Here is a 26,523-nt window from a genome sequence, read left to right on the forward strand (position 1 = left end):
ATCAGGGTCTTTTCCAATGAGTCAACTCTGCATGAGGTGGCCAAAATATTGGAGTTTCAGCATCAGCATCAGTCCTTCCAATGAACACCCAGGACTGGTCTCCTTTAGAATGGACTGGTTGGATCTCCTTGCAGTCCAAGGGACTCTCAAGAGTCTTCTCCAACACCACAGTTCAAAAGCATCAATTCTTCGAAACTCAGCTTTCTTCAGCTTTATTGACTATGTCAAAGCCTTTGACTGTGTGGAGCACAATAAACTGTGGAAAATTCTGAAAGATATGGGAATACCAGACCACCTGACCTGCCTCTTGAGAAACCTATATGCAGTTCAGGAAGCAACAGTTAGAACTGGACATGGAACAACAGACTGGTTCCAAATAGGAAAAGGAGTATGTCAAGGCTGTATATTGTCACCCTGCTTATTTAACTTATATGCAGAATACATCATGAGAAACACTGGGCTGGAAGAAGCACAAGCTGGAATCAAGATTGCCAGGAGAAATTTCAATAACCTCAGATATGCAGATGACACCGTCCTTATGGTAGAAAGTGAAGAGGAACTAAAAAGCCTCTTGATGAAAATGAAAAAGGAGAGTGAAAAAGTTGGCTTAAAGCTCAACATTCAGAAAACTAAGATCATGGCATCTGGTCCCATCACTTCATGGGAAATAGATGAGGAAACAGTGTCAGACTTTATTTTTGGGAGCTCCAAAATCACTGCAGATGGTGTTTGCAGCCATGAAATTAAAAGACGCTTACTCCTTGGAAGGAAAGTTATGACCAACCTAGATAGCATATTGAAAAGCAGAGACATTTCTTTGCCAACAAAGGTCCATCTAGTCAAGGCTATGGTTTTTCCCTTGGTCATGTATGGATGTGAGGGTTGGACTGTGAAGAAAATCATCTCTAGATTACTTATAATACCTAATACAGTGTAAGCACTATGTAAATAGTGGCCAGCATCAGCAAATTTATGTTTGCTTTTCAAAACTTTCTAGAATTTATATATATATATATACACACACACACACATATATATGTGTGTATATATATAGTTTGTTTGCCTCTTTTTGTTTTTTGATCTGTAGTTGGTTGGTTGAATTCAGGAATGTAGAAACCTCTGAGCAGAGAGGGCCAGCTGTATTGCCTCACAAGTATGGCAGTAATGAAAACTAGCATGCAGGATTGCAGCTCACTGAAATACGATATGAAATAACTAAATAAAGTGCTAGCAATGCATCCTGCTAGAATTGTGGGAATAGACAGTATTGGTGCTTACCTCTGTACCAAGATCTCTTACCCAATAAGGCAAATCTGGAAACTTGGTTATCACTGGCATGACAAGCATTCACGAAATGTTCAGGAAATTGCTTTGCAAATATGAATTCCAGCTTCAGCAATATCTTTATTATTAAATATTTATGTGTGTATATGTACACAAATATAGGAAATGACTTCAAGCATAAAGAAAAAATAAATAGGTGTAATCTCATCACTTGGAGAGAACTATAGCTTTTCTGATGTTTAGCTTTACAATCTGTATATACATCAGTATATCTTCTTTAAAAATAAGGTGGTGCACTTTGATTTATAATGTACTTTGTCTAGAGTACATTGAGACATGAAGGAAGGAGTTAGAGGAAATGTGTACACAGATCTTTGAAGTGTGTCTGTGACTGAAGCTGGGAAGTAGGTTGGAGGGAGAGGGAAGAACTGAAGGATGGTTGTCTGTGAGATGGTGAAAATGAATAGGATCCACAGAAACTGTGGGCCTTGGTGGAATGAGGACCACCTCCTCTGTAGTAGCAATAGCAAGAAGTGTAGTTGCAGTGGGTTTATAAATAAATAGATGACAAGAAAGTGAATAAAGTTTGTTTCAGTGATTTATCCTTGTCTTCTCTAATGAAATCCAAGGACAAATCTTCAATTAATTGAAAATGAAGAGAATGTAGGGGTTTTGAGGAAAGAAAAGAATATATGAAAGTTGGTTTTTTTGGTGAAGAAAAAAGGGTGAATTTTCTAGTATACTACGTTGGGATTGCCAGACACTATTGAGCTCCTATTTGAAGTTCATGATCATACAGTTCAAAGGAAACCAGTCAGCTTAGCTTTTTAGATGCAAGTATGGAAAAGGTGAATTGTATACAATTGACCCTCAAATAGCATGAGTTTGAGCTATGCATGTCCACTTAAACATGGATAGATTTTTTTCTTTCAGTAAATTCTACATCACGTACTACATCATCCATGGTTAGCTGAATCCTCAGGTGCGAAACCGTATGGAGAGCTGACTATGAGAGTTGAACATGAGTCGGTTTGGGGTTTTGGTATCCACAGTGGCTCCTAGAACCAATCTACAGATACCAAGCAATGAGTGTACTTCTGTCAGAGCTGGAGTTTTGCCAGGTGACTATAACAGAGGAAGCTACAAACATTTCTGAAATAATATAAGTAATCATAGAAAAACAGGAAAGTAAAGACAGAGGAGGATAAATGGGATATCTTGGAAATCAAAGATTCGTGGCAGCTGGAGTACCAGAGCAAATTGGCAGGGGAAGAGTTTAGTAGTCAAGTATCAGAATGCTGAAATGGAGTTTCTCATGAGCACAAAGAGCACAGGGTGTCCTTGACCATGTATGTGAATTGATGGGAGGCCATAGAGGAAAATGAAGACCTGAAGGAAAGGAGAAGCAAACTGAGTGATTCATGAATGTGGACACTGAACTCACTGTGAATAATGGCAACCATTGTGGTGAAGAGGAGCTATATGGTAAAGTTTTTTGAGGAAATAAAGGAAGCGACAAGAGATAAGGAGACAACTGCAGCACATAGGCTGAGACTGTAATTTATCGAGATGATGTGCATTTGAAAGAAGCAGTGGTTTTTGTGAGGGGAGGGGTGGTAATAGTCTGGAAGCCACAAGGGGAAGCAAGGAGGGACACTAACCTCACTTTCTGACCCTAACATAATAGAGTGTGTAAGAAAACACAGTCACTACTTGAGAAGGTTAGAAAATAAATTCTGTTCTCAGAGGAGAATTTAGGTTAGGGTCAACTAATGTAAAGTGGTAAAGGGAATGTTCTGAGAAATGAACAGGAGAAAGATTGTTGGGGGAGTGAAGAGGTGGGAATTGATTCTGAATTGGAGATGAGCAGAAAAATAGGGAGCTGGGTCTGGGTGAAAACAAATGTCCAGAGAGATCTAGGTTACTGGTGGTGACTGAGGCAAGCAAGGGTAAGAGGCATTGAATCTGAGACCGTATTCACAGGACTGTCACTCTTTGAGCAGGATGGGACTCCTTATGCTGTAGAGCCCCTAAAGAAGGGAAAGGGCTGAGCCAGCGCAGACTCACTTCATCTTTTTGTGAATGGGCTTCCTCGTAAACTCCAGTACTTTGGCCACCTCATGTGAAGAGTTGACTCATTGGAAAAGACTGATGCTGGGAGGGATTGGGGGCAGGAGGAGAAGGGGACAACAGGATGAGATGGCTGGATGGCATCACTGACTCGATGGACGTGAGTCTCAGTGAACTCCGGGAGTTGGTGATGGACAGGGAGGCCTGGCGTGCTGCGATTCATGGGCTCGCAAAGAGTTGGACATGACTGAGCGACTGATCTGATCTGATCTGATCTGATTCCTCGTAAAGTTTTGTTTAAAGGGCATGTCATATGGCTTTAAACAATTTTAAAAACTACTGTCCCAGTCCATCCTTCATCAAGCCTAATCTAGACAAATCCCTACATATTCAAGAAAGGAACAGGTGAATTTTTTTTCTCCCATTTTCCCTTTCACGCTGAAATGGTAGATATGATTGGGTCTCAATTGGGTCTACAAGTGAGACTTGAGGCAGAGGAAGTCAAAATTATCAGGGGATAGGAAGTCAAGCTGAAGAAACAGAGAGTTCTGATTTTGTTTTTTCTTGTCAGACAAGACATTAGATCTCTTGTCATGGAATAGGATGGCAAACTGTGGAGACAGCCCTATCCATTAGGGAAGATTTATACACATCAACTTTCATTCCAGGCTGAAAAGAGGGCTGAGAGCCAGGACAGACATGTCTTAATGGTACTGATTCACAAGTAAGTTGAAATATGCCCCGTTCCCCTCCCTCTCCACTCTGCACCGCAGATGACAGCAGCTTCTATTAGCTAACATTTCATTCAGTGGACAAAGGTTAGGCAGTAAGACAGGCCATTTTATTCTTCCCTAGTCTAGTTATTTTCCATGACAGAGGCTGTGCTATCAGTGACATCAGGGCTTTTAGTAGCCCCCAACTTCCTCCTCCTCGTTCTTTATTTTTTATTTTTTCAAATCCAAAGTAACAACATCTGGATAATTAGAATGATTAGCATTCCTTTTATAGCTAGAATTCTTGAACATTTGTGTTGGCTGAGATCATGGAATTTCCCCTCACATAATCTCCTATCTTCAGCAATGCTTAGAATCATAATTTTCGTATTATGAGAACTCAGTTCTCCCTTTTGGGGCAAAAATCCAAGTTATCTCTGAGCATAGATGAGAAGTAATATCGTAAACCACACTTGTCAGATAAGTTTCTCTATTAAGAGTTTTTTTTTAATATATTACTCTGATTATTATCACTGTGATTACCTGATCATACCATTTAATCTATAATATTAGATATAATTTTTATGCTCCCCTCCTGTTATTCTATTGGACTGACTTTCTCCTCCCTATCCTTCAGTTCTTTCCAAGGAAATACTTCCATGCTAGCCCTTAGACTAGATTATGTGCTGTCGTTATTTGTACCCAGAACGCTACATTTTTTTCCTATCTTATCACTTGCATAATTTTTTGTTATTGCTTATTTTTGTTATCTGTATGTCTAAGAGGGAGGAACATTTATCTTGTTCATTTTATATCCCCGATATCTTGTCTCAAATATATCATTAATGAATACTTATTGGATGAATAAATGACACATTTTTGAATTTGTAAAATTAGAATTCATCTTGAAATGGCTCATTAAATTACTTAAAACTAAATTCTCTCACCTTCAGTGTATTTATTTGACTTTATAATACTAGGCTAATTTCAGTACCAGAATTCAGAAGGCACTCACTATTAGTTGACGAAGCAGTAGAAGCACATTTACAGTGGGTATCCCAAGTTGGGAAAGGTGAACTTTGCAAATGAAACCAATGGTATAGTTCTTTTGGAGGCTCCAAATAGCAGTTATGAGAAACTGCTTCAGGATTTCACTGCTATTCCCTTTACTTCCATCCTCTTTCTTCCTCCACTGTGTGTAAAGAAACTAGATTTTTACTCTCAGAGTATTTTTATTGTTTTTCTCCATTCAGACAGTGTCAAGTGAAGATTCCTGAACAGATTGATTTTGATCAAGAAAGGTTACATTTATTCAGGAAACAGACTTCTTTCCTACTTTTCATAAACTTCCCACAAGTCAGGATATAGTACTTGGGCTCAGAAAGTGAAATTGCATACTGCTGTGCCAAAGGACAAATCAAAACCTGGGTTCCTTGTGGGTGTGAAGCAGTTGTTTCCCATAAGGGACAGGATTATGAATGACAGTTGTAAGTCATGGCAGTTGAGGTTTTAAACTAAAAGGGTAACGTCAAATCCAGATAATCAATATAAATGATGTGCAAATGTCCCTGTGGAAATGTAATTATCAGGTAAGGAACAGGCCTAGGTAAGCAGGTCAGGTTTTTTAAAATGAAAAAAAAAAAAAAAAAAAGCACAAAGAGCTTACTGTCAAATGAATGAGAGCCTTCACCTGCCTTCCTCTGTCGGCTGGAATCCATAGTATGACTGAGTCAGGTATGATTTGGCAACAGATGATGCTCGCCATACACTGGTCTTTGCCATAGAGTGTTTTGTCTTGTAGAATCTAGTCAGGGAAGAATATACCTGATGTGATGAACTGTTTGATGTTTAAGTTCAGAATGCATTTTGATAATTTTGAAATATCAGTGAGTATTTTAAATTTATGCTGGCCAGTGAGCCTATATTTCAGACTTTATATGTTCTTGGAAGCTATGCTATCCTCATTTTATTGAGGGCCCACTGTCTGCAAGAGTACTGTACCCTTAAACTAAAGATCTTATTCTTGTGGAGTGAGAACAGGTATGTAATCAGAAATTCAATATCATGTATAAAGAGAACATGGAGGAAAAGCACTAAAACCCAGTCTACAGCTTCAGAATAGGATGCTTGAGCATGCTTCAGTTCAGTTCAGTTCGGTTGCTCAGTCGTGTCTGACTTTGCGAACCCATGGACTGCAGCATGCCAGGTATGGTAGCTAAACTAACTGTTTAAGGATCAATGTACTTTAGCTTATAAAGAGGAAGGGAAAGCTATTCTAAGTAGTGAGAACTTTATGAACTGGGTATGGAGATATGTGTGTGTGGTGGTGTGTATAGGGTAATTAAACGCCTCTTCAAAGACTATAGGAAAGGAAATGGTGAGTTAATCAAAGTTTTTATTATGAAGGTCTTTTATGCTATATTAATGAACTTGGAATTTATTCCAAGACAATGATTTAAACATGAAGGATATGATGTCAAATGTTTGTTCAGGAGACTCTGAGGGGTAGATATTTGAAGAATATAAGACAGTAATCTAATGCGGTAATCTAGGTCAGAACTATAAACACTCCGAGTTTTTGAAAAAGGGGTCGGTAGGAGTGGTTGTGCCACCAATAATGCAATTCTTTTGTCATTACTAATTAGTGGACTTATTATAAGAGATTTTTAAAACATAAAGTACTAAAAATGTATTTAGATAAATTGAATGACAGGTACATACTGGGTTCTTAAAACTGCTAAGGTATTTAAGGGATCAGCCAGTGGGATGTACATGAGAATCAAGCCAAGAATAAGTTATAACTTAAACTGAGATAGATGAGTTTGAATCTGTGTGCCAGGAAGTAGATGATGGCAGTTTATTTATTTATCTTTTTCATGAATTCAGTCTATAGGTAGTTTCAGTTGACAGTTACTTGTCTGCATAAAAACTACTGTAAAATACCCTCTAATATTCCTATGGTATCCATTTATACCTATTTTGGTATAATTAACATTTTCAGTTTAGATACATAAAATTCCAGAAGAAAGTAAGTTTACTTTTACTGTAGCACCTAAAGACATTTATCCTGTCTTCCATAATTTTTGTTAAAACCCCAGTAGTCATTTTTATAGTTATTCATTCAAATGCAGTGTATCTTTTCAATCCCTTCATTGGACTTCTTTGGGCTTCCCTGGTGGCTTAGAGGTTAAAGCGTCTGCCTCCAATGCAGGAGACCCGGGTTTGATCCCTGGGTCAGGAAGATCCCCTGGAGAAAGAAATGGTAACCCACTCCAGTACTCTTGCCTGGAGAATCCCATGGACGGAGAAGCCTGGTGGGCTACAGTCCACGGGATCCCAAAGTGTTGGACACGACTGAGCGACTTCACTTTCACTCTCACTTTTGGGCTTCTTTAAACTCTTCTCTTTGCCTTTTGTTTTAAGTAATGTTGCTGTTCTCTCATCAACGTATTGTTTTCTTTATATTTATCCTACTTGGGATTTGTATAGCTTCTTAAAAAAGAGGCTTGATGTTTTGATCTGATTTGAAATGTTCATTGCCGGTATCTCTTCAAATATTGCTTCTGTTTCTGTTTTCTATCCATTACTCACATGCTGGAGTTCCATCTGCTGTTAGCCATATATGGAGCTCATAATTTCAGTTACTGAATCTTTTTTAGTTCTAGAATTCCTGTTTCATTGTTTAAAAATTCTGTTTCACAGGTGAAATTCCGTTTTGTTGTGTTATCTACGTACTGATTTTTAGTCATAGTTATTTAAATCCATGCCTGACAGCTCTAGCTTTTATTCTTCATCTGTGAGTCTGTTTCTGTTGTCTGTTCATGTATCTTTTTTATTTCTATATTATCTTTCCGTTTCCTGACATAGTTGGTGATATTTTATTAAGTGCCAGACATTGTGAGTGGTGACTTCTGGAGGCTTTGGATGATGAGAGGTAAAAAATTGTCTTTCTTCAGGGAAAAGTTAATTTTCCTCTGGAAGACAAACTAGTGTTTCTTAAACACTTTAAACTAGTTCCTTAATAAGAGACAGTTTGTTTCCTAATTACTCACCCATAAATTGTAATAACTCAGATATACTGTATGCTGCTGCTGCTAAGTCACTTCAGTCGTGTCCGACTCTGTGCGACCCCATAGACGGAAGCCCATGAGGCTCCCCCGTCCCTGGGATTCTCCAGGCAAGAACACTGGAGTAGGTTGCCATTTCCTTCTCCAATGCATGACTGTATCTATCTATCTATCTATATCTATATATATATATATTTATGAATGTCTGTATATCTATGTTTTTTACAAAAAAAGAGTAAGTATATATCTTAATTTTATTATATACAGAACTGAAAATGACAATAAAAATTAAGAGCTAACATTTAAAAAGTTATTAATTTAACATTAACACTTGCAACTTTTAATATATTAAATTACAAATGCAAATTAGATGCTTAGGTAAATGCATAATAACAGTAATATAATCATATTTAAAAATCATTTAAAGCTAGTGTTTCTTCACTAAGACAATTGAAAGCATTCATTTCTTAACACTATTTTAGTAAATTTGATTTTTAGCTTTTGCATGATATGGGAAAATAAGTTTTAATAGATATTCTAATATTCTTGGCATTTGTTCTTTCAAGCCCTTGACATAATTAATGATGGTTGGATAATTTTTATAGAAATAAATAATAAAATATAAACAATTTTTATTTAATTTTCAAAGTGCATGTCACATAAAAATGTACTGAGGATCAAATATAAAATAACCTATATAAGGTACTCATGTTTTAGGCACATACCAGCTTCTTCTTAAAATGACTTCAGTATTGAACAATCAAGAGAAAATCCCCCAATTATAACCATCTAGTCACCATAATTTTATACTACTGATCTTGCATTCACTTTATGTATCTTTTGTGAACTCAATGTCAATATTATTCATGTGAAAGTCCAGAAAACCAAATGACAGAAAATGAATATTAAAGGATAAGATTTTATTGCATAGAGTTGGGTTTTGGAGGAAAGTGAACTAATATTTAAGATTTTCTCTTACCACCAAAAGCGTCAGTCTTACTCCTTTCAGTTCAGTTTAGTTCAGTCACTCAGTCGTGTCTGACTCTTTGCAACCCCATGGACTGCAGCACACCAGGATTCCCTGTCCAACAACAACTCCCAGAGCTTGCTGAAACTCATGTCCACAGAGTTGGTGATGCCATCCAACCATCTCATCCTCTGTCGTCCCCTTCTCCTCCTGCCTTCAATCTTTCCCAGCATCAGGGTCTTCTCCAAGGAGTCAGTTCTTTGCATCAGATAGCCAAAGTATTGGAGTTTCAGCTTTAGCATCAGTCCTTCCAATGAATATTCAGGACTTATTTCCTTTAGGATTGACTGGTTTTACAGTATTAGCCTTGTTGAGAATGCATGGATTAGAGAGCTTTCTTAACCTAGTAAGGCACTAAGATGGCTTGAGGCTGATTTTCAGCCTTTGTGACTAAGCTGTATACTTTCAGAACTCCTGACAAAAAACATAGGGTATTGATTACTGATCCCTCTTTGACTGGTACTTAACTCCAGTTTTTGTCTCCACGTTACCTTGAGAGTTTGAAAGCTCTCCTTAACTTTATAGACTCTTACGTGCATGCATGCTAAGTCACTTCAGTCGTGTCTGACTCTTTGTGACCCTATGGACTGTAGCCCACCAAGCTCCTCTGTCCAGCAAGATTTCCCAGGCAAGAATACTGGACTGGGTTGCCATGGGGATCTTCCTGGCCCAGGGATTGAACCCACATTTCTTATGTCTCCTGCATTGAAAAGAAGGTTCTGTACCACTAGTACCACCTTGGAAGCCTGTTGTGGACTCTTAGTTGCATTTATTTATGGTTTCTCGGTCACTTGCCTAGTATAATTTTGAATTTTTAAATGACTCAAAGGAAAAAGTGGTATATACAGATGGCTTCCCTTCTCTGTAGTTCCCCTTTTCCTTCAATCTCAGCCCCTAGTGTTCTGACTGCCTTGGTAATTCTGAACTTTGTCTTCCATCTCCTTAATATCATAAGCCTGTCAAAAGTTTTGAGCTCCTACTTTCAGTTTTCATTCTCAATCCTGCCCAGTTTATCAGTTGGCCAGTGCCTTGCAGGGAAGAACAGTGGAGAAAGTTGAATTTTCCTTGATATGTTTTTCTTCTCAGGATCTTGGATCATTACATTATGGCTGCCTTAGTTGCTCTCTGATCCATTTACTTAACTTTTTGTATTTTATCCAGGTTTTATATTTGTTCACAGTGGGGATAGTTAGTCTGTTACAAGATACTTTATCATAGCTGGAAGTAGACAGCTCAATCCAATGATGTAGATTAGTGACAGGATTGATTAGCTTCTGACAGAGGAGAATGGGAAGATCTCAAGGCTGGATAGACAGATATTAACAAAGGTTCAATGTCAAAATAACTATTATATTTTATGTTTATTTTTTCTCCTACTGTGAGCCTCACATACTTTTCATGGTGTTATTTATATGCTGTATTTTAATAGAAATCAATGGAGAAGTGGAATTAATAAAAAATTTGCTTTCTATGTACCTTTAAAATATATTGAATATGTGAAATGAAACCTTTGTCTTGTTGAAGTGATGCCACTATTTTCATAACCAGCCCTGGAAAGCTAAAGTTTTCTTGAATTATTTGGAGTGGTACACTAAGAAATGGTGTGTTTATATTTGTTACCTTTTTTTTCTAATAATTTGGAATTGAATCTACACTAAAGCCTTTTCAGTTCTACCGTTTATTACCTTTTTCTTTTCTTTTATGCCTCTGGTCTAATTCTCTGTCAGCAGTCATAAATGCAAGGTTCATTTTATTTTAGTTTTATCCCATCTCCTTCCATAGCTGAACTACAACATTGAACTGTTCTCAAGTCACTCGCAGATGCTATTAGAAAACTGTTTCATCTCTTCAGTTCCTAATATTGTCTCTTTTTTTGTTCTTTTAAAGAAAATGGTACCGTGTGTGTTCCTGGTCAGTCATAAAGGTCTAATGCTGTTGTCTTCTCTTTGAGGCCTGTTTATAGCACCTAATTCCACTGATAAAATGTGACCTCATGTGTTGTTATGAAAGGCATTGCAAATATAGCTTTTACTATTTTTTTTTCCTTTGCAGTTTTCTATGAAATAAGACAAGAGTCCAGCTTATTTTCTCAGTGCTTTGCCACTTTTGGAGAAGGAAATGGCAGCCCACTCCAGTATTCTTACCTGGAGAATGCCATGTACGGAGGAGCGGGGAAGGCTGCAGTCCATGGTATAGCAGAGTTGGACACGACTGAGCGACTATCACCCACTCAATCACTTGCCACTTGTAAAGTAGTTAGTGTCTATGTGTATATCTAATTAAAGTATTTAATAGTTTTGTCATTTAAATAAGAGTTACTAGCCTTTTCTCTATGTTCTTCATTAAATAATTTTAGGTTTTTCTTCATCCCTTCAACATTATAAATTAAGTGAGTTAAGGAATTGCTCTGTTTTGAAGGTGGCTACCTTGGTAGCTCAGATGGTAAAGAATCTGCCTGCAATTTGGAAGACCCAGGTTTGATCCTTGGGTCAGGAAGATCCCCTGGAGGAGGAAATGGCAACCCACTCCAGTATTCTTGCCTAGAGAATCCCATGGACAGAAGATCCTGGCAGGCTACAGTCCAACAAAGACTTGGACTCAACTGAGTGACTAACACTTTCTGTTTTAATAGCTTCCGCTCTAGTGGTAAACACAGTAACACAAATGCTGCTCTTGGAGAGAGGAGACCAAAGACCCTGACTGTCTGGACAGCCTAGTCTGCAGAAAGGAGGCAGGACATGTCCCTCTTTGATTATTTTCTTATAAGAGAAATAGATTAGAAACAAATGTATGAAGTCAAGGACAGGAGGTGATTTGAACACATGCCGATGTGCTGGAGCCATTTTAAAGACACTAATCTCCTAGTTCTTGGAGAAAATGGACCAGCTCCTGTCTCTGATCTCTGTGCCTGCTTGATCTCGGAGTACAGACTGTGGTGGGAAAGTGAGGGGTGCTGTGGACTGGGTGTTTGAGTCCCCACTCAACTCAGATATTGAAGCCCTCATTGCCAGTGTGTTGGTATTTGGAGGTGGCCTTTGGGAGATAATAAGTCATGAGGGGAGCAGGGAATTGTATCCCTGTTCTCAGAAGGAGAGACATCAGAGAGAGGCTCTATTCCTTGGCCATGTAAGGAAGCAGCAGGAAGATGGCCATCTGCAAAGTAGGAAGTGGGTTCTCATTCACTACCAGATCCACCAGCACTCAGCTTTGCACTTCCCAGCCTCCAGACTCTGAGAGATAAATGTCTGTTGTTTAGGTCACCTATTCTTTGTTTTGCTATAGCAGCCTGAAAAGCTTAAGATAGCGAGAGACAGCAAAGGACATCCTCACAAAAGGAGAAAGAGCAAAGAGAGGAAGGAACCATTTGCTCAAGAAGCAGGTTGTTTCAGGATCCTTTTGAGGTGTCTGGGAGTAAAACAGACTGGCCTACGGAATGGAGTCTCCCTTGTTGAGAAATATCTCATCCACTAAGTCACAATTTCATTAACAGAGTGTGTGTTTATTTGTGGAGGATATGTGTGTGTGCTGAAGAGATACTGGTAAAAATTGGGTCTAATTCTTTGTTTTCACAGAGATTTTACAGCTCTCATCATTAGCACTCCCTTGGCTATATGTATTCCATCATCCACTTAGATGGTGAAACAGAAAGGTTGAGTTTGAACCTCAAAGTTCAGTTTCAGTATATAAAACACAATCCTTTACAGAATTACATGACAATGTGAGGAAAAAAATGGAAGAAAAGTTGCTTATTCATCTTTTCTATACTTTAATCATAGAAGTGACTTGAGTTTCTATACATGCAAAAAAAAAATAAACTGCAGAATTTTAAAAAATATGTATGCTTATAGCCATTGAAATTTGTAGAGATACATAAAACACTGTTTCTAGAAAACCAGAAAAATAATAATTTCTAATTATAAATAAGAACTTCTTTTTAAAATTATTTATTTTATTTATTTATTTTTTTATCAGCCTGGTCAAAAATTTTATTTTAAGCCTTTTAATTATGAAATTGTCAAGTAGATTTTTTTTTCTTTTTTCTTTTTTTTTTTAAATTTTATTTTATTTTTAAACTTTACATAACTGTATTAGTTTTGCCAAATATCAAAATGAATCCACCACAGGTATACATGTGTTCCCCATCCTAAACCCTCCTCCCTCCTCCCTCCCCATACCATCCCTCTGGGTCGTCCCAGTGCACTAGCCCCAAGCATCCAGTATCATGCATCGAACCTGGACTGGCATCTTGTTTCATACACGATATTTTACATGTTTCAATGCCATTCTCCCAAATCTTCCCACCCTCTCCCTCTCCCACAGAGTCCATAAGACTGTTCTATACATCAGTGTCTCTTTTGCTGTCTCGTACACAGGGTTATTGTCACCATCTTTCTAAATTCCATATATATGCGTTAGTATACTGTATTGGTGTTTTTCCTTCTGGCTTACTTCACTCTGTATAATTTGGAGGATAATTATTTTACAGTATTGTGATGGTTTTTGCCATACATAAATTTGTGTTCACCATTTATAGATCACAAGGATGCTCCACTGTTAATATTATCCCTTCTAGGATAGTAGAAAAGATCAGAAACTTATCCTCTATTTGCTTTATTCAGTGTATTTCTAAGATGGACTTTAATATTTGTCCATAGGATTTATTCCAGATTTTAAAAATCTAATGAGAAACATACATTCTGCTATTTGCATCTTAATTATCCAGCTCTCTGACATTGGCTGAAATTTCAGTACCAAATGTCTGATAAGTATCTGTTTTTCTTCAAGGCAGAGTTATTTTTGAAAAGCATTGGTCCTTTTAATAGCATTTGCTAATACACCATAAGTAAACCAAAAGCCTCCAAAATGTTTTTCCTCTAGAACTGTTGTCTCAAAAATAAGTTCTGTGTTAAATTTTCCCGTTCTTTGCCCTTGTCCCTCCAAATCTCCCCTTCAGGTCCACTTCATTTAAATAATGGAAGTAATGCTTTCTCATGTGTCTCTAGTAGCTTTCATGGACTTCTAACATAGAACTCTAATAATTTACTGCCCTTTCTTGTTTGGGGGTCTATTTACCACCTGTTCCAAGAGTATGTATTTTTTTAAAGCAGGGGCTATGTTGCATTCATCGCAGTGATGTACAGTGAGTAGTGTGGTTGGAACTTGATTAGTTCCTCTGTACTGGTCCTTTCCTGTTTCCTTGTCTAAAAACCTTTCTTGAGCCGAGGTTTGAAGCAAACCAAACAATGCAACTTCAGGCAAAGTAATGACAAAACAGATTTCTAGGTCAAAAGGCAATGTGTAAAGCATTTTTAAGGACAGTGCTTTGCATTGTTCCTTTTTGATGCAGGCAAATGGTAAGGATGTGAGAGAGAGCACTCTGATCACCCACCAGTAGTGGCTTCTCACGCAGTCTCCACTGAGAGGCTGTGCATGCATTCCTGGGATATATGGATAAGGACTGGGTGCATGTGAAAGGCCTTGTGGTCACACTCTAGGGAGAAGGGGCTGTAGTGAGAAAAGAAGGTGGAATCTTAAAATGATAGATGCATATAAAATAATTCTTGTAGTTGACTCAGGTTACCAACTTTATTTCCTTCTTTTGAGTTAAGAATAATGCCTAAATCCCTGTTGAGTCTTTATGATGATTCTAGGGTTTCAATCTCAAGTTTGAAGATTCTTGTGTGAGTGAGTCTTTCACTTCTTTTCAAGATTTTATATGTATAATAGGAGTCATTCAAATGCTGAGAACTTTCTAAATCATGTATCATTAATGGGGGGAAATGCATTATGTAGGTGATCCATATGAAGCATTTGTAGAATCTTAGCAGATTGACTAAGTAGAAAGTGATATTATTTATTCATGCTGAGACATGTAGAAGCCTGTTCAAAGCATACAGTCCGGTGTTAAATCCAGGCCAAAATCTGAACAGATCAGCTCAATCTAAGACAAGGGCTCTTCCCAGGGAAAAGAAGTCAGCAAAATGTTGTACCCTACGTTGACAGGGGGCTTCCAGGTGACTCCTGTGGTAAAGAATCTGCCTGCCAATGCAGGAGATGCAGGTTCAATCCCTGGGTTGGGAAGATTCCCTGGAGGAAAAAATGGCAACCCACTCCAGGATTCTTGCCTGGAAAATCCCATCCCACTGAAGAGCCTGGTGGGCTACAGTCCATGGAGTCACAAAGACTCGGACCACGACTGAGCATGCATGCAGTTACACTGATTGGACGGTCACTGCCTGAGAGCCCCATACTTTCATATGGTTTTCCTTCAGACCTTCCACTGTTGCCTCATCCACTACCCATTTCTTTTTCCTCCTTGCAGTCTACTTCATTGTATCAGTTTTTCAATTATTTTCTCATGATTTGTGTCCATCACCTCAGTTTTTGGTTTCCTGTTTCTTTAAACTTGTTTTCACCCTTCCATTTTATGCCTTTATTTCCCTTTCCAACCATTGAATTAATTCTCCTCTGTGACTCTTCTCTAACGTGACCAGTCTTAGGATTGCATTACAATTTGTGAACCAAGAAATCCCCAGCAATTCCTTTTTTCATAAATCAGATGAGTAGCAGGACCCAATGGAAAGAAATCTGTTGGGCTTGTTCCAAGGTCCTTACTCCAGATGGCTCTTGGGCAGCTTCTTCACCTACCTGGGGAGTGTCCTCTGTCCTGAAGCATTGACTCAGAGAGAACAAGACCAAACCCCCACTCATATCCCAGTTACACTCCTTTAAAGAAGACATGGGATATGCATCAGTGGCTTTTTCAGAACCTCTAAAACTGCATTTTGTTTCAGGATAGCTGTTTAAATATCAGCTTGGAAATGCCAGGCCTTTCCTAAGGACACAGCAGTAAGTGATTCCAAAGCAGAACAAGATGGCCATACATCTTCGGTCATGCTGCTTGACAAAAGTAAATCTTGCTTTATGGATCTAAACTTCGCCTCTCCAAATACACGCGTCTGCAGACACTGGTGATTAATAGGTGACAGTGAAGCCTGGCACCACAGGGCCCGATTAATGGCGGTGACATCATGACTTTTAAATATGTTATTAATGCTGGCTCCTGTGACAAATGCAGATGTGACACGTGGATTTTCATGACATTTGCATAGATGCAGAAAAAAATTTTCTGATGACCTTTCCCCTTAGATTAATCACTAATATGTGCAGCAGCACCAGAGGACAGTGAACTCTACCTTTCCTGGCTTCCTTGAAGGAGATCTTAAGTTGTTCTCATGGTGTTGGAGTGACTTCTTTTCACACCCTGAGGCTGACTAGGACACGAATTTATAGGATTCCCAGCAGGTGGATGTGCTCCCTGAAATTTAGTATTCTTGGAATGTGAGTGCTTGTACTGAGCAAATTATGTCAAATATACTAGGTGTTGTCTAATTTATTGCCTTTCTACCCCTACTTGCTTGAAAGAGGAAAGAGGGAATAGCAGGAAATTGTTACTCTCATATTACCAACCAAGAAATAAAGTGCCCCAGTCTGTTCTTACTGAGGTTTGGGGTGTGGGGTGTGGATTGTTAAAATTGAACAGCTTACAGGATATGGACTTAGCTCTTCCTTGGAATCCTTACCAGGGAACCTAGGTCAAGTTCAAGGGTTCCTTCCTCACTCAGATACATAACCATATGGTACATCTGCAGATCACATGCATATGCTCACACACAGCAGTCAGATTCCTGCAAACTTGTACCTTATTCTATAATGGGGTACAGCTACCAGGAAGGTCCACCATATGTTAAGTGAGTTCTTAGACATGGTGGCAGAGAGCAATGGTGGCAGTTGACAAAGGATGCCTAAGAGCTTTTGAATTCCCAGCCTGACCCTTTGGGACACAAAGAATGTCTAAGGATTTGGGGTCTCCCTCAGGTTGAGGAAGATATAGTAACTGTTCAAGAAAGTTTGAGGTGGTTGGAGAACAGAACTGTAGAAAGCATTATAAGTGGGAGCAGATTGGAGGAATGCTTTAAACATAACTACATGCAGCAACCATAAAGGATACTATTCAAGTGTCTTCTCAGTACCAGATGATTACCTCCATCATCAATAAACCTCATAGTTCCCTTAAGGTAGGTATGGTCATCCTCATTTTTCTATGGAAAATGAGGGATCTTGAGAAAGTATTTAAATTGCTGTAGATTCCAGATCTAAGAAATGGTGAACCTGGGCTTCATCTCTAGGTTTGTCTGACTTTCCCAACATGCTTTATTATTTTTGCTTTTCCATTACATTCTTGCTTGCAGAATAAATGTAAAATTGAAATGATATAATATGATCCATATGTATTCCTGAGTCATCAGCTGGTGGGGTACATCCTGTTTCCAATGCCTAGGTCAGGGTCAAAGATATTATTTCTGACACCATGATCTCTAAGATCTTGTTTAACTCTAGCATTCTGTAGTTCTGTGACCATTTCTCTTAGTGAATACTATATCCTGACCTTTCTCTCACCCCTCTGACAATATCTTTCACCTCCTGCTCAACCTTTAACTGGCTGCTTCCATTACCTAGCTGCACTCTTCAGTTTGACTACAGGACACGCGTTATTTTAAGGAAAAAATAATTGGCTTCTAACTGCAAGTGTAGTCATTGGCGTTCACTACGGCCTTTGCCAATTGGGATAGTTGTAACCTTATAAGCTGAGAAACCTGACCTCTGATTCTAGAGAAGAACAAAAGACCTGACAAAGAGTGTTTCTATGCAAAAAGTCTACATTGTAGGGACAGAAACAGGAGGCCAGGGCTGGGAGGCATATAGATAGCCTAAAAAGCAAGAAATTGAATTTTGCCTCAAAGGATTTAGCATTTCACATCCTCTTGCCTAAACTTCTTGAATAGTAGCAGACCCCTAATGGTATTCACAAACACAAAATGCTGAAAATAAAAAGGACCTTGGAGATAATTTAATCCACCTATGTCACTTTGGATGAAGAGACTGATCCCTAGCAAAGTTATAGAAACAAACAAAAAAATCAGAGCCCTAATGACAACTGTATATCTCAGATTCTTTTTAAATCATAGGTGAATATTATAAATTAAGTCATAAACTTAGCACTAAAACATAGTTCTAATAAGCTCTTCTAACAACTTCAGTAAAATCTCATGTCTGCTCTTTGGCAAAATTGGATGAAATATCAGTTATTTTGTACTCTTAGACTGTTGTTTAAAAATACTGTTACTTGCTTAGAAACATATTTTTTGATGTTTTGTTCTAGAAAACTAGCTTGTCAATTTAGGCATCTGTTTCTGGGATCTCTCTCATAAAGACAGAATAAAAGTTCTCATTGCCAGAGTTGCTAAGGAACCACTGCTTCTAAGTAAATATTGACTAGAAAGAAAAAGGGACAATCTTAGAACTCCCTTTGAATATCTTCTGTCTGGCTTTCATTTTGTATTTCTCCCCACTTTCTGGTCTGTAAACAAAGATATAAAAATGAAGAGATAAAGATATAGTCTTGATCTGGGAGGAAAATTGACGAGCAAGGTCAAGAGCCTTCTCCTAGTGGAGACTGAGGTAGAAGACATTGATGAAACTGAGAACCCAGAGACAAGTTTAAAGGCACATTAAAAAGAAATAATAAAGTATCTGTGAAACACCTGAATGACTGGTACTGAGGTTTGGAGACTTGGAGTCAGGACTGGGGTACTGCAACTTGGAATTTTCCTGACCTCTCTTTCTCTTGCACCCTGCTTGCCTTCTGTTAGCAAAGGGACTTGGCTAAACTTCCAAATGTATTCTGGACCTGACAGTTTCTCGCCACCACTACCACTGATCACCTGGTCCCAGCTACCATCATCTTTTACTTTGATTGTTATGGTACCTCATAGCTGCTCTCTGGTTCTGCATTTGCCTCATATAGTCTAGCCCATGGATGGCAAATTTGTTTGTAGAGGGCCTGAAAGTAAATATTTTAGATTTTAGGGGTCGTGTGATCTTTGTCACAACTACTCCTCTCTATTATGATTGTGTGAAAATAGCAATAGACCATAGACAAATGAATAAGCATGGCTGCATTCCAAAACACCTTGACTAAAGTACTGAAATTTGAGTTTCATACTATTTCCACATGCATGGAATATTATTCTTCATTTTATTTCTTTTTGGTCAACCACTTAGAAACATGGAAAACATTCTTAGCCTGCAGGTGATACAAAACAGGCAGAAGGCCAGAATGATCTTGTGAAATAACAAGTAAGTTCACATATTTCTATTCCAGACACTCCATGTTTTAACATATCATCTAAAAGCCAACATTTATGATAACCTGTGGTTTTTCCAGTGGTCACGTATGGATGTGAGAGTTGGACTATAAAGAAAGCTGAGCACCGAAGAATTGATGCTTTTGAACTGTGGTGTTGGAGAAGACTCTTGAGAGTCCCTTAGACTGCAAGGAGATCTAACCAGTCCATCCTAAAGGAAATCAGTCCTGAATATTCACTGGAAGGACTGATGCTGAAGCTGAAACTCCAATACTTTGGCCACCTGATGTGAAGAGCTGACTCATTTGAAAAGACCCTGATGCTGGGAAAGAATGACGGCAGGAGGAAAAGGGGACAACAGAAGATGAGATGGTTGGATGGCATCACTGAATCAATGGACATGGGTTTGGGTGGACTCCAGGAGTTGGTGATGGACAGGGAGGCCTGACATGCTGCGGTTCATGGGTTGCAAAGAGTTGGACATGACTGAGCAACTGAATTGAACAAGGCTCTACTTTATGTAACTGGAAAAAAAAAAAGTTCTATAAATGGTGCATATCTCACCATCATGCGATTCACCTCACCTGTAGCCCCAGCTCTCCTATCCATGTTACTGATAGGATGGATTTTAGAAGGTCTCCTTCTGATCTAGTAGATCATCACCTCATAACAGCCTTATGGGGGCTGACACCAAGCAAAACTGATGTAGGTGAATGGCCTGAGCACCGTGCTCCTCTAATGTTCTATTGCCCTAGAAATTCTCACTGTGTCACTTTGCTGTCCATGTCTTCACAGTCTTGCACTCTGCAGCTCTTTCTAGTTGTAGCTAATCTCTTCTTTTTAAATGGTTGAAAGCTTTCTTCTCAAAGAACAGTGACCCAATCCACCTAATATTTGTGGACTCTGAAGGATATGAGACCACTGGGGATAACATCTTTGATTGGTGATGGTTTGGCTTCTCCATGAGTAGGACTGTTGATGGCCTCATCTAACTCATATTCTGTACCCACTGAGTAAATAACTGTAATAATTCTATGCAGAACTCAATTTGCCAAGTTTCTATTAAAGTCCTTGTGTGGAGTTTCTCACTGAATTCTCACCAACATTGGGAAGGCCCCCTTAGTATCACCATCAGACAAGAAACGTGATTGTTGAGATTAATAAAGTTCAAAGACTCAATAAGGAATCAAGCCTGGACTGAGGTGAAAAACAAATGTCTAAAGAAGGAAATCAATGTGTGACAAATAAATCGAAGTAATTGAAGCAGAGGTACATTTGCTCATGTTATTTCTTTTGCCCAGAATTCTTTTCTTTGCCTCATCGTTTCCTTGTATCCACCTGCAGAGTTACCAGCTCTCATGGCCTGGTTTCTGGCTATCACTCTTCCCCCTTACTGCTGTATTCCCACAGTGATTCTATCTTCATCGATTTTAAACCACTCACCACCTGTATCCAGAAAGATTACTTAGACATCCTTGAGCACCAGAACTTGAGTTTCCTTGACAGGTAGAAATGGACCTCCTTATTTTTATCCCCTACTCCATCTTTACAGCACTTTCTACATAGCAGGTGTTTTTTAAAACTTTGAATAAGTGAAAGAAATCCTAGAAATGAATTTTAAAGTACAGATAATGACATAATGAAAATGCCCGTTAATATTTAAGCCAAAATGCCAGGATTAAAGAGGGTCAGATGTCATGTGACCTTAAGTATCTAGTAATGATTAGCAAAAGGCATTTTAGCAGAGAAAAGACTTTTATGATGTATAGGATTGCAAGTTTTTTCTTCTGCTGTGTCATTATTGATAAAAGTGTATCACTCTTTATAGAAGCAATCAGTTCCATTTCTCTTGCTGCCCAGTGGGCTGCTTCAGTTCTTCAGCTGACCTCTCACTCTATGCAAAAGGTTCTACTTTGCATTAGGACCTCTTCAGATAAACTTGCAAAGTGTCTGATGATTAGATCGGTAGGCTGATTTCAAGTGTTCTATTTTTATCTCCCTTGCTTCCTTTATTGTGTCACCTTGGACAGAACACTTAGTCCAGGTTTACATGTAAGGCTTTTTACTTTAAAACAATGCCTCATGATAAATTCACATCCAGACAGTAGAAAGCAATTTTCCTAAGTGCATTACTCGTTTGGTTTTCATCTACACCTGAACTTTCAAGACTCTACTTACATATCTCGTCATGCAATGTTGCCTCCATACTTCTCTGCCTCTCAGGAAGGCGCATGTCTCTTGTCATTTGTTTGTGGCCACCAAGATCATTCACCAATACTTATGCATTATTCCCTGCGCTCCATCCTTGTTAGGCAGACAGCAGTGCATTGCTTACTAGGAATATGGGTTGGCCCTTAAAGTGTATTGAATAACTCTAGCAGTGCTATAACTGCTCAGTTACCTAAAATTAAAACCCAATCTAAAATTCTGACTGATGAAATGTTCTCCTGAAGTGGAAAACAAGATCACTTTCTGAAGAAGTTGCAGACCTTCAGGGTTGTAGACTAGGCAGAGAATTGTGATGGGGAGATAGCCTTGCCTTTATTGTTAAGTCATATATTAAATGTAGACTATTTTCTGGGAGAAAGAAATATGGAACCAGTAGTGTGTTATTTCTGCTGCTTATGCATGATTTAAGTGCTAACTTGGCTGAATATGTCTATGGAGGGTAGGGACCTGGGAAGAGAGACATCCTCAAGGAGGTAATGACCATTTGAAATGAAGAGACTTTCTAATTTTTGTTAACCTTGCGGTTTTTTGAATCTATTTGCCTTGAGTGTAAACCTTAAATGGTTTTTCCATTTATCCGAAGGGGTTTCTTTGTAGGGGTTTGTCATCTAGCTGCCTGAGTTAAGGATTCAGTCCATAGTCAAAGAACAAAACAAAGATGCACAGCCCTGCCTGTCGCTATATTTACTCCAGTTCTCATACTCAAGAGAAAGAAGTTTGTTGGTAAGAGCAGTGAATAGTGAGGGCTTCTTGAGGCCTACAAAGCAGGAGTTGTTGTCAGAGACATAGCTAGGTTGTCAGAGTTGGTATCAGAGACATAGCTCATTTTGTCCATGTGATTAGGAAACGTGCTAATTCAAACAGAACAAATGGAAATATATTTCTTTTTGTTTATTAAGCTAAGACTGTATGGAAATGGATGTTCTTGGAAATAGTCAGAAAAATTCCAATTTGTTTCCAAAAAAGTTTCTAGAAAGACTGATAAAACTCCTTATAACATGGCAAAAAGGAGTATGGCCCAACTTTACATTGCTATGTTGTAGTTTTCTTTAAAAAAAAAGAAAAAGAAAAAGCAAGGGGAATCCTGACTGTATTTATAATAGCAAATTTATATACTGTTCTCTGCTCTGATATTTTTGAATTACCTTTAGGTAGCACATGTTGTGAAACTGTTCAGTATTTATCTTCCACTCACTAGTTTCACCTGTGTAGGTCAGCTGACCACATTAAGAAAGTACATTCTGGTTCTGAGTCCATCCTCCGACCTTGACTGGAGCAGCTGGAGTCTTTTGCCCCATTTCATTTGGTGGTCCCCTTGATAGCACCTCGGTTAATTCTTTTGAGGTCCTCATTTCTAGAAGGTGATATTTGAAAGCACTCTTTGCCACTTGTCAAATGTTTGACCTCAGAGGCTGATTGATGAGTCTATTCTTGTGACTAATGGAGTTATTTACTTCTGATATATATTTAATCCTGTTCTTCCACCTGATGGATGGGAAAGTATATTTATTTGAAAACTAAAGAAACTCTTGTGACTTTTACTGAGTTGGAAAGGATAGATATTATCTTGTGCATGCTTCAAAAAAAGAGGTAAACTCCATAGCGAAGCCAATGAGTTGTGGTTAGAATTAAACTTGGAAACTATAGCGACTTGGTCTTCCAGGTAGCACTAGTGGTAAAGAACCTGCCTACCAGTGCAGAAGACGTAAGAGTTGCAGGTTTGATCCCTGAGTTGGGAAGATCCCCTGGAGAAGGGCATGGCAAACCACTCCAATATCCTTGCCTGAAGAACCCCATTGGACAGAGGAGCCTGGCAGGCTACAGTCCATAGAGTTGCATAGAGTCACACATGGGGACTTACATACATACATACAAAGGGACTTAGCACGTGTTACCACTACTTAGACAAGTACTGAAACACATATATGAAATAAATAAGTAAAACACATTTTTTGAAACTGAACTGCCTTTCTTAAAGAATATTTTTCTCTCTAAGGAAACAGCTGATGAAACTTAACTTGCATGGGGTTTTAAAAGGAGTCATTTAAATGAAACATACCTTGTAATTTTAATTTTTCAGTTAAAATATGAACTATAAAAATAATTATATCACTATTTTCACTTCAGAGGAAATATATTCCCACTTTACCTTAAGGACGAGACAGACCATCTATTCATTCTAAATTCATATAATGATCACTCAATAAGTGATAAAAGAGACTATATTACCGAAGGAGGAAACAATCCCTGCATTTAATGAAAGAGTAGTCTAGTGAATATGTAAGAAATTGTAATTTGTACGAGAAAGGCATGAGTGCTATGACAGAGTCACTTGAGGGTTCAGACGATTTCTATAATGCCTAAGGGGTGTTTTAAGAAAACATTGACTTGAAACTAGGCTTTGAAAGAATAGAATTTGAAGCAGCAGGTAGAAAAATAATCCAGAGAGATGGTTGAGATTGGATCTCAGGATACTTTTTTAATAGACCAAGTGATTGAAGACATATTTGGTAGATGTTAGAAAGCCAATGTATGTGCTTGAGAGAATATGATCAGATTAAGGAAATTAATTTGAATATCTAATTTTGGTTAAATTTAAAAATTAAATTTAAAAATTTAAAAGAAGGACCTTGAAAGCATAAAGAATAGCTGTTAAATGATCAAAAGAATCTAGTGATAGTTGATAAGGCCTGACTTTGGGTGATTGACTTGGGATTGATGGATTAGTGAAGGATTCCAGGTAGGTGGGAACATGGCAGCTCATTGAATGGAGGAAGCAAAAAGCACAGGTCAAGGATGACCCAGACTGTGATCCTGTGTGATGAGTGGTTAGTAGTAGAAAACTTTTAACAGCAAACCTATGAGAGGTAATTGCTTCACTTTGACCTGTGCCACCCATTTGGGCATTTAACATGCAATATTGCCAAAGAGCTAATAGATGTTAGATATTACTGAATTAAGAACAGTATGTATTTTTTTTTTAACTTCTGTAATGCCTTTGGCAGTTAGAGCCCATCTCTGATTTTATACAAATAGCCTCTGATGTAAACTTTTTCAAAATTGTTTTCCAAAATCTCTTATGTTTTTCCTTTAAACAGTTTAAACAATGTAATTTTAAAGTTCTTTTTTTTTTAAAGACAGGTTTGAATACGCTTCATGACATGTATATATAGATTTTGAAAAGCCTGGAAGGAAAGAGAGAAATCACCTAATTTAAAGCTTTATTTTGAAGTTGTGGGAACTGAGGCCTGGAAAGGTAAAGAAAAATAAATGCATACAATCACTCAATGACAGAAATTAGCTCATGGCTCCTAACTTCAGCTGTTGTGTTTTTTCAGGAAGGCATATATGAGATTTAACCATATGATGTAACTGTAATTTTTAAGGGTCAAAATCTTTAGAATATCAGAAACTATAGTAACAAAACATTTGATAAAGAATAAAATATATGACTACTTATACATCAGGCTGCGATTTCACTAATAAAGAACTGGTTTATCAGTGTATATAGTTAGGGAGTAATTTCAGTGACAAATGGTGCACACAGATTAAAGTCTTTATTAGAAACCTGGAAAAGCAATAAACAACCTTGATGGCACATTTATTTGAAGGACACTGACCGAGAAGGTATTGCAAACACATTGAAGCTTGAGAAAGCAAAAATTATTTAGGGTTCTAGACCAAATAGATTAAGATATTTTAAAAAACAAGCCAATGCATTTGAGAAACATTTTACTCTTTGGTCTGTGAGCAACAGGGAGATGAATGCCTGTTCTAACAAAAAGGCAAAATAAATAGTATTTATAAATGTCCTAATATCAGTGTTCAGTAGGCAATGGGGTAGGCCCCCAGGTCACTTTTAGGTGGTTCATGTGTGACTCTTTGCGACCACATGGACTACAGCACATCAGGCTTCCCTGTCCTTCACCAGCTCCCGGAGCTACTCAAACACATGTCCATCGAGTCGGTGATGCCATCCAATCATCTCATCCTCTGTCATCCCCTTCTCCCCCTGCCTTCTATCTTTCCCAGCATCAGGGTCCTTTCCAATGAGTCAATACTTCGCATCAGGTGGCCAAAGTATTGGAGCTTCAGCTTCAGCATTAGTCCTTCTAATGCATATTCAGGACTGATTTCCTTTAGGATGGACTGGTTGGATCTCCCCGCAGTTCAAGGGACTCTCAAGAGTCTTCCCCAACACCACAACATCAATTCTTCAGCCCTCAATTTTTTGCTTTCACAAGCATCAATTCTTCAGCACTCAATTTTTTGCTTTCATTCATTCAATGAAAATTCATTATGTACCTAATTTGTACATTTTTGTTTCATTTAATCCTTAAAGAAACAAAGGCAAATTAACCAAATTAAGAACCTGAGAAATGTGTGCTGATATTACAGATCAGGAAAGTGAGTCCCACAGTGAAGAGAAGGGTACAACTCCACATGCCTGTGAAGGACAGAGCCTTTCTTTCATAATTACTTTCCACTGAGTCACGTCCCAAATGGAGTTCTCTGATTTTTCAAAGAGAATAGAATATGTTGTATCAAACACAGTGTAAAACACTGGGAAGTCCTGAGGTCAAAGGAGCATAGCCTGGGGCTAGTTAAAGAGGCTAATCATGTACTGCTTTGTTATAAGAGCCTTAGAACAATCCTGTCCAGTTATGACTTTGCATCTCAATGGAAAAAGAGGGCTCCTTGAAGCAAGGAGAAAATAGGATGCTGCCTTCATTCTTCCAAGAAGTAAGGCTCTCTCAGAATTGCACTTGTTGCAGGAGTACAAGGACTACACTGGCTGTGGATTAGGAGACTAATGTAGTAGTACTGTCTGTACTTCCCAGATGGCTCAGTGGGTAAAAAATCTGCCTGCAGTGCAGAAGTCTTAGGAGCCATGGCTTCAATCCCTGGGTCAGGAAGATCCCCTG

At 38.4% G+C, this 26,523-nt stretch overlaps 1 long non-coding RNA gene across 3 annotated transcripts in view; it reads left to right on the forward strand.

Annotated features, from left to right (window-relative positions):
- The window catches only part of LOC147379953 (uncharacterized), a 759,110-nt gene that overhangs the window by 474,252 nt on the left and 258,335 nt on the right, over positions 1 to 26,523 (forward strand). Inside the window, exon 2 of one of the 3 annotated variants that reach the window (XR_015134363.1) lies at positions 19,450 to 25,057. The exons of 1 other annotated variant lie outside the window; for it this stretch is intronic. This is a non-coding gene — a long non-coding RNA (uncharacterized LOC147379953). Of the gene's footprint in view, positions 1 to 11,213; positions 15,702 to 19,449; positions 25,058 to 26,523 lie in introns of those variants that run through there. One more of the 3 variants, XR_015134362.1, reaches the window with a different exon arrangement.

The sequence above is a fragment of the Bos grunniens genome, chromosome 1 (genome assembly GCF_055505025.1).
Source record: "Bos grunniens cultivar Pamir isolate PY7600 chromosome 1, Bosgru_T2T1.0, whole genome shotgun sequence".
Classification (NCBI taxonomy): domain Eukaryota; kingdom Metazoa; phylum Chordata; class Mammalia; order Artiodactyla; family Bovidae; genus Bos; species Bos grunniens.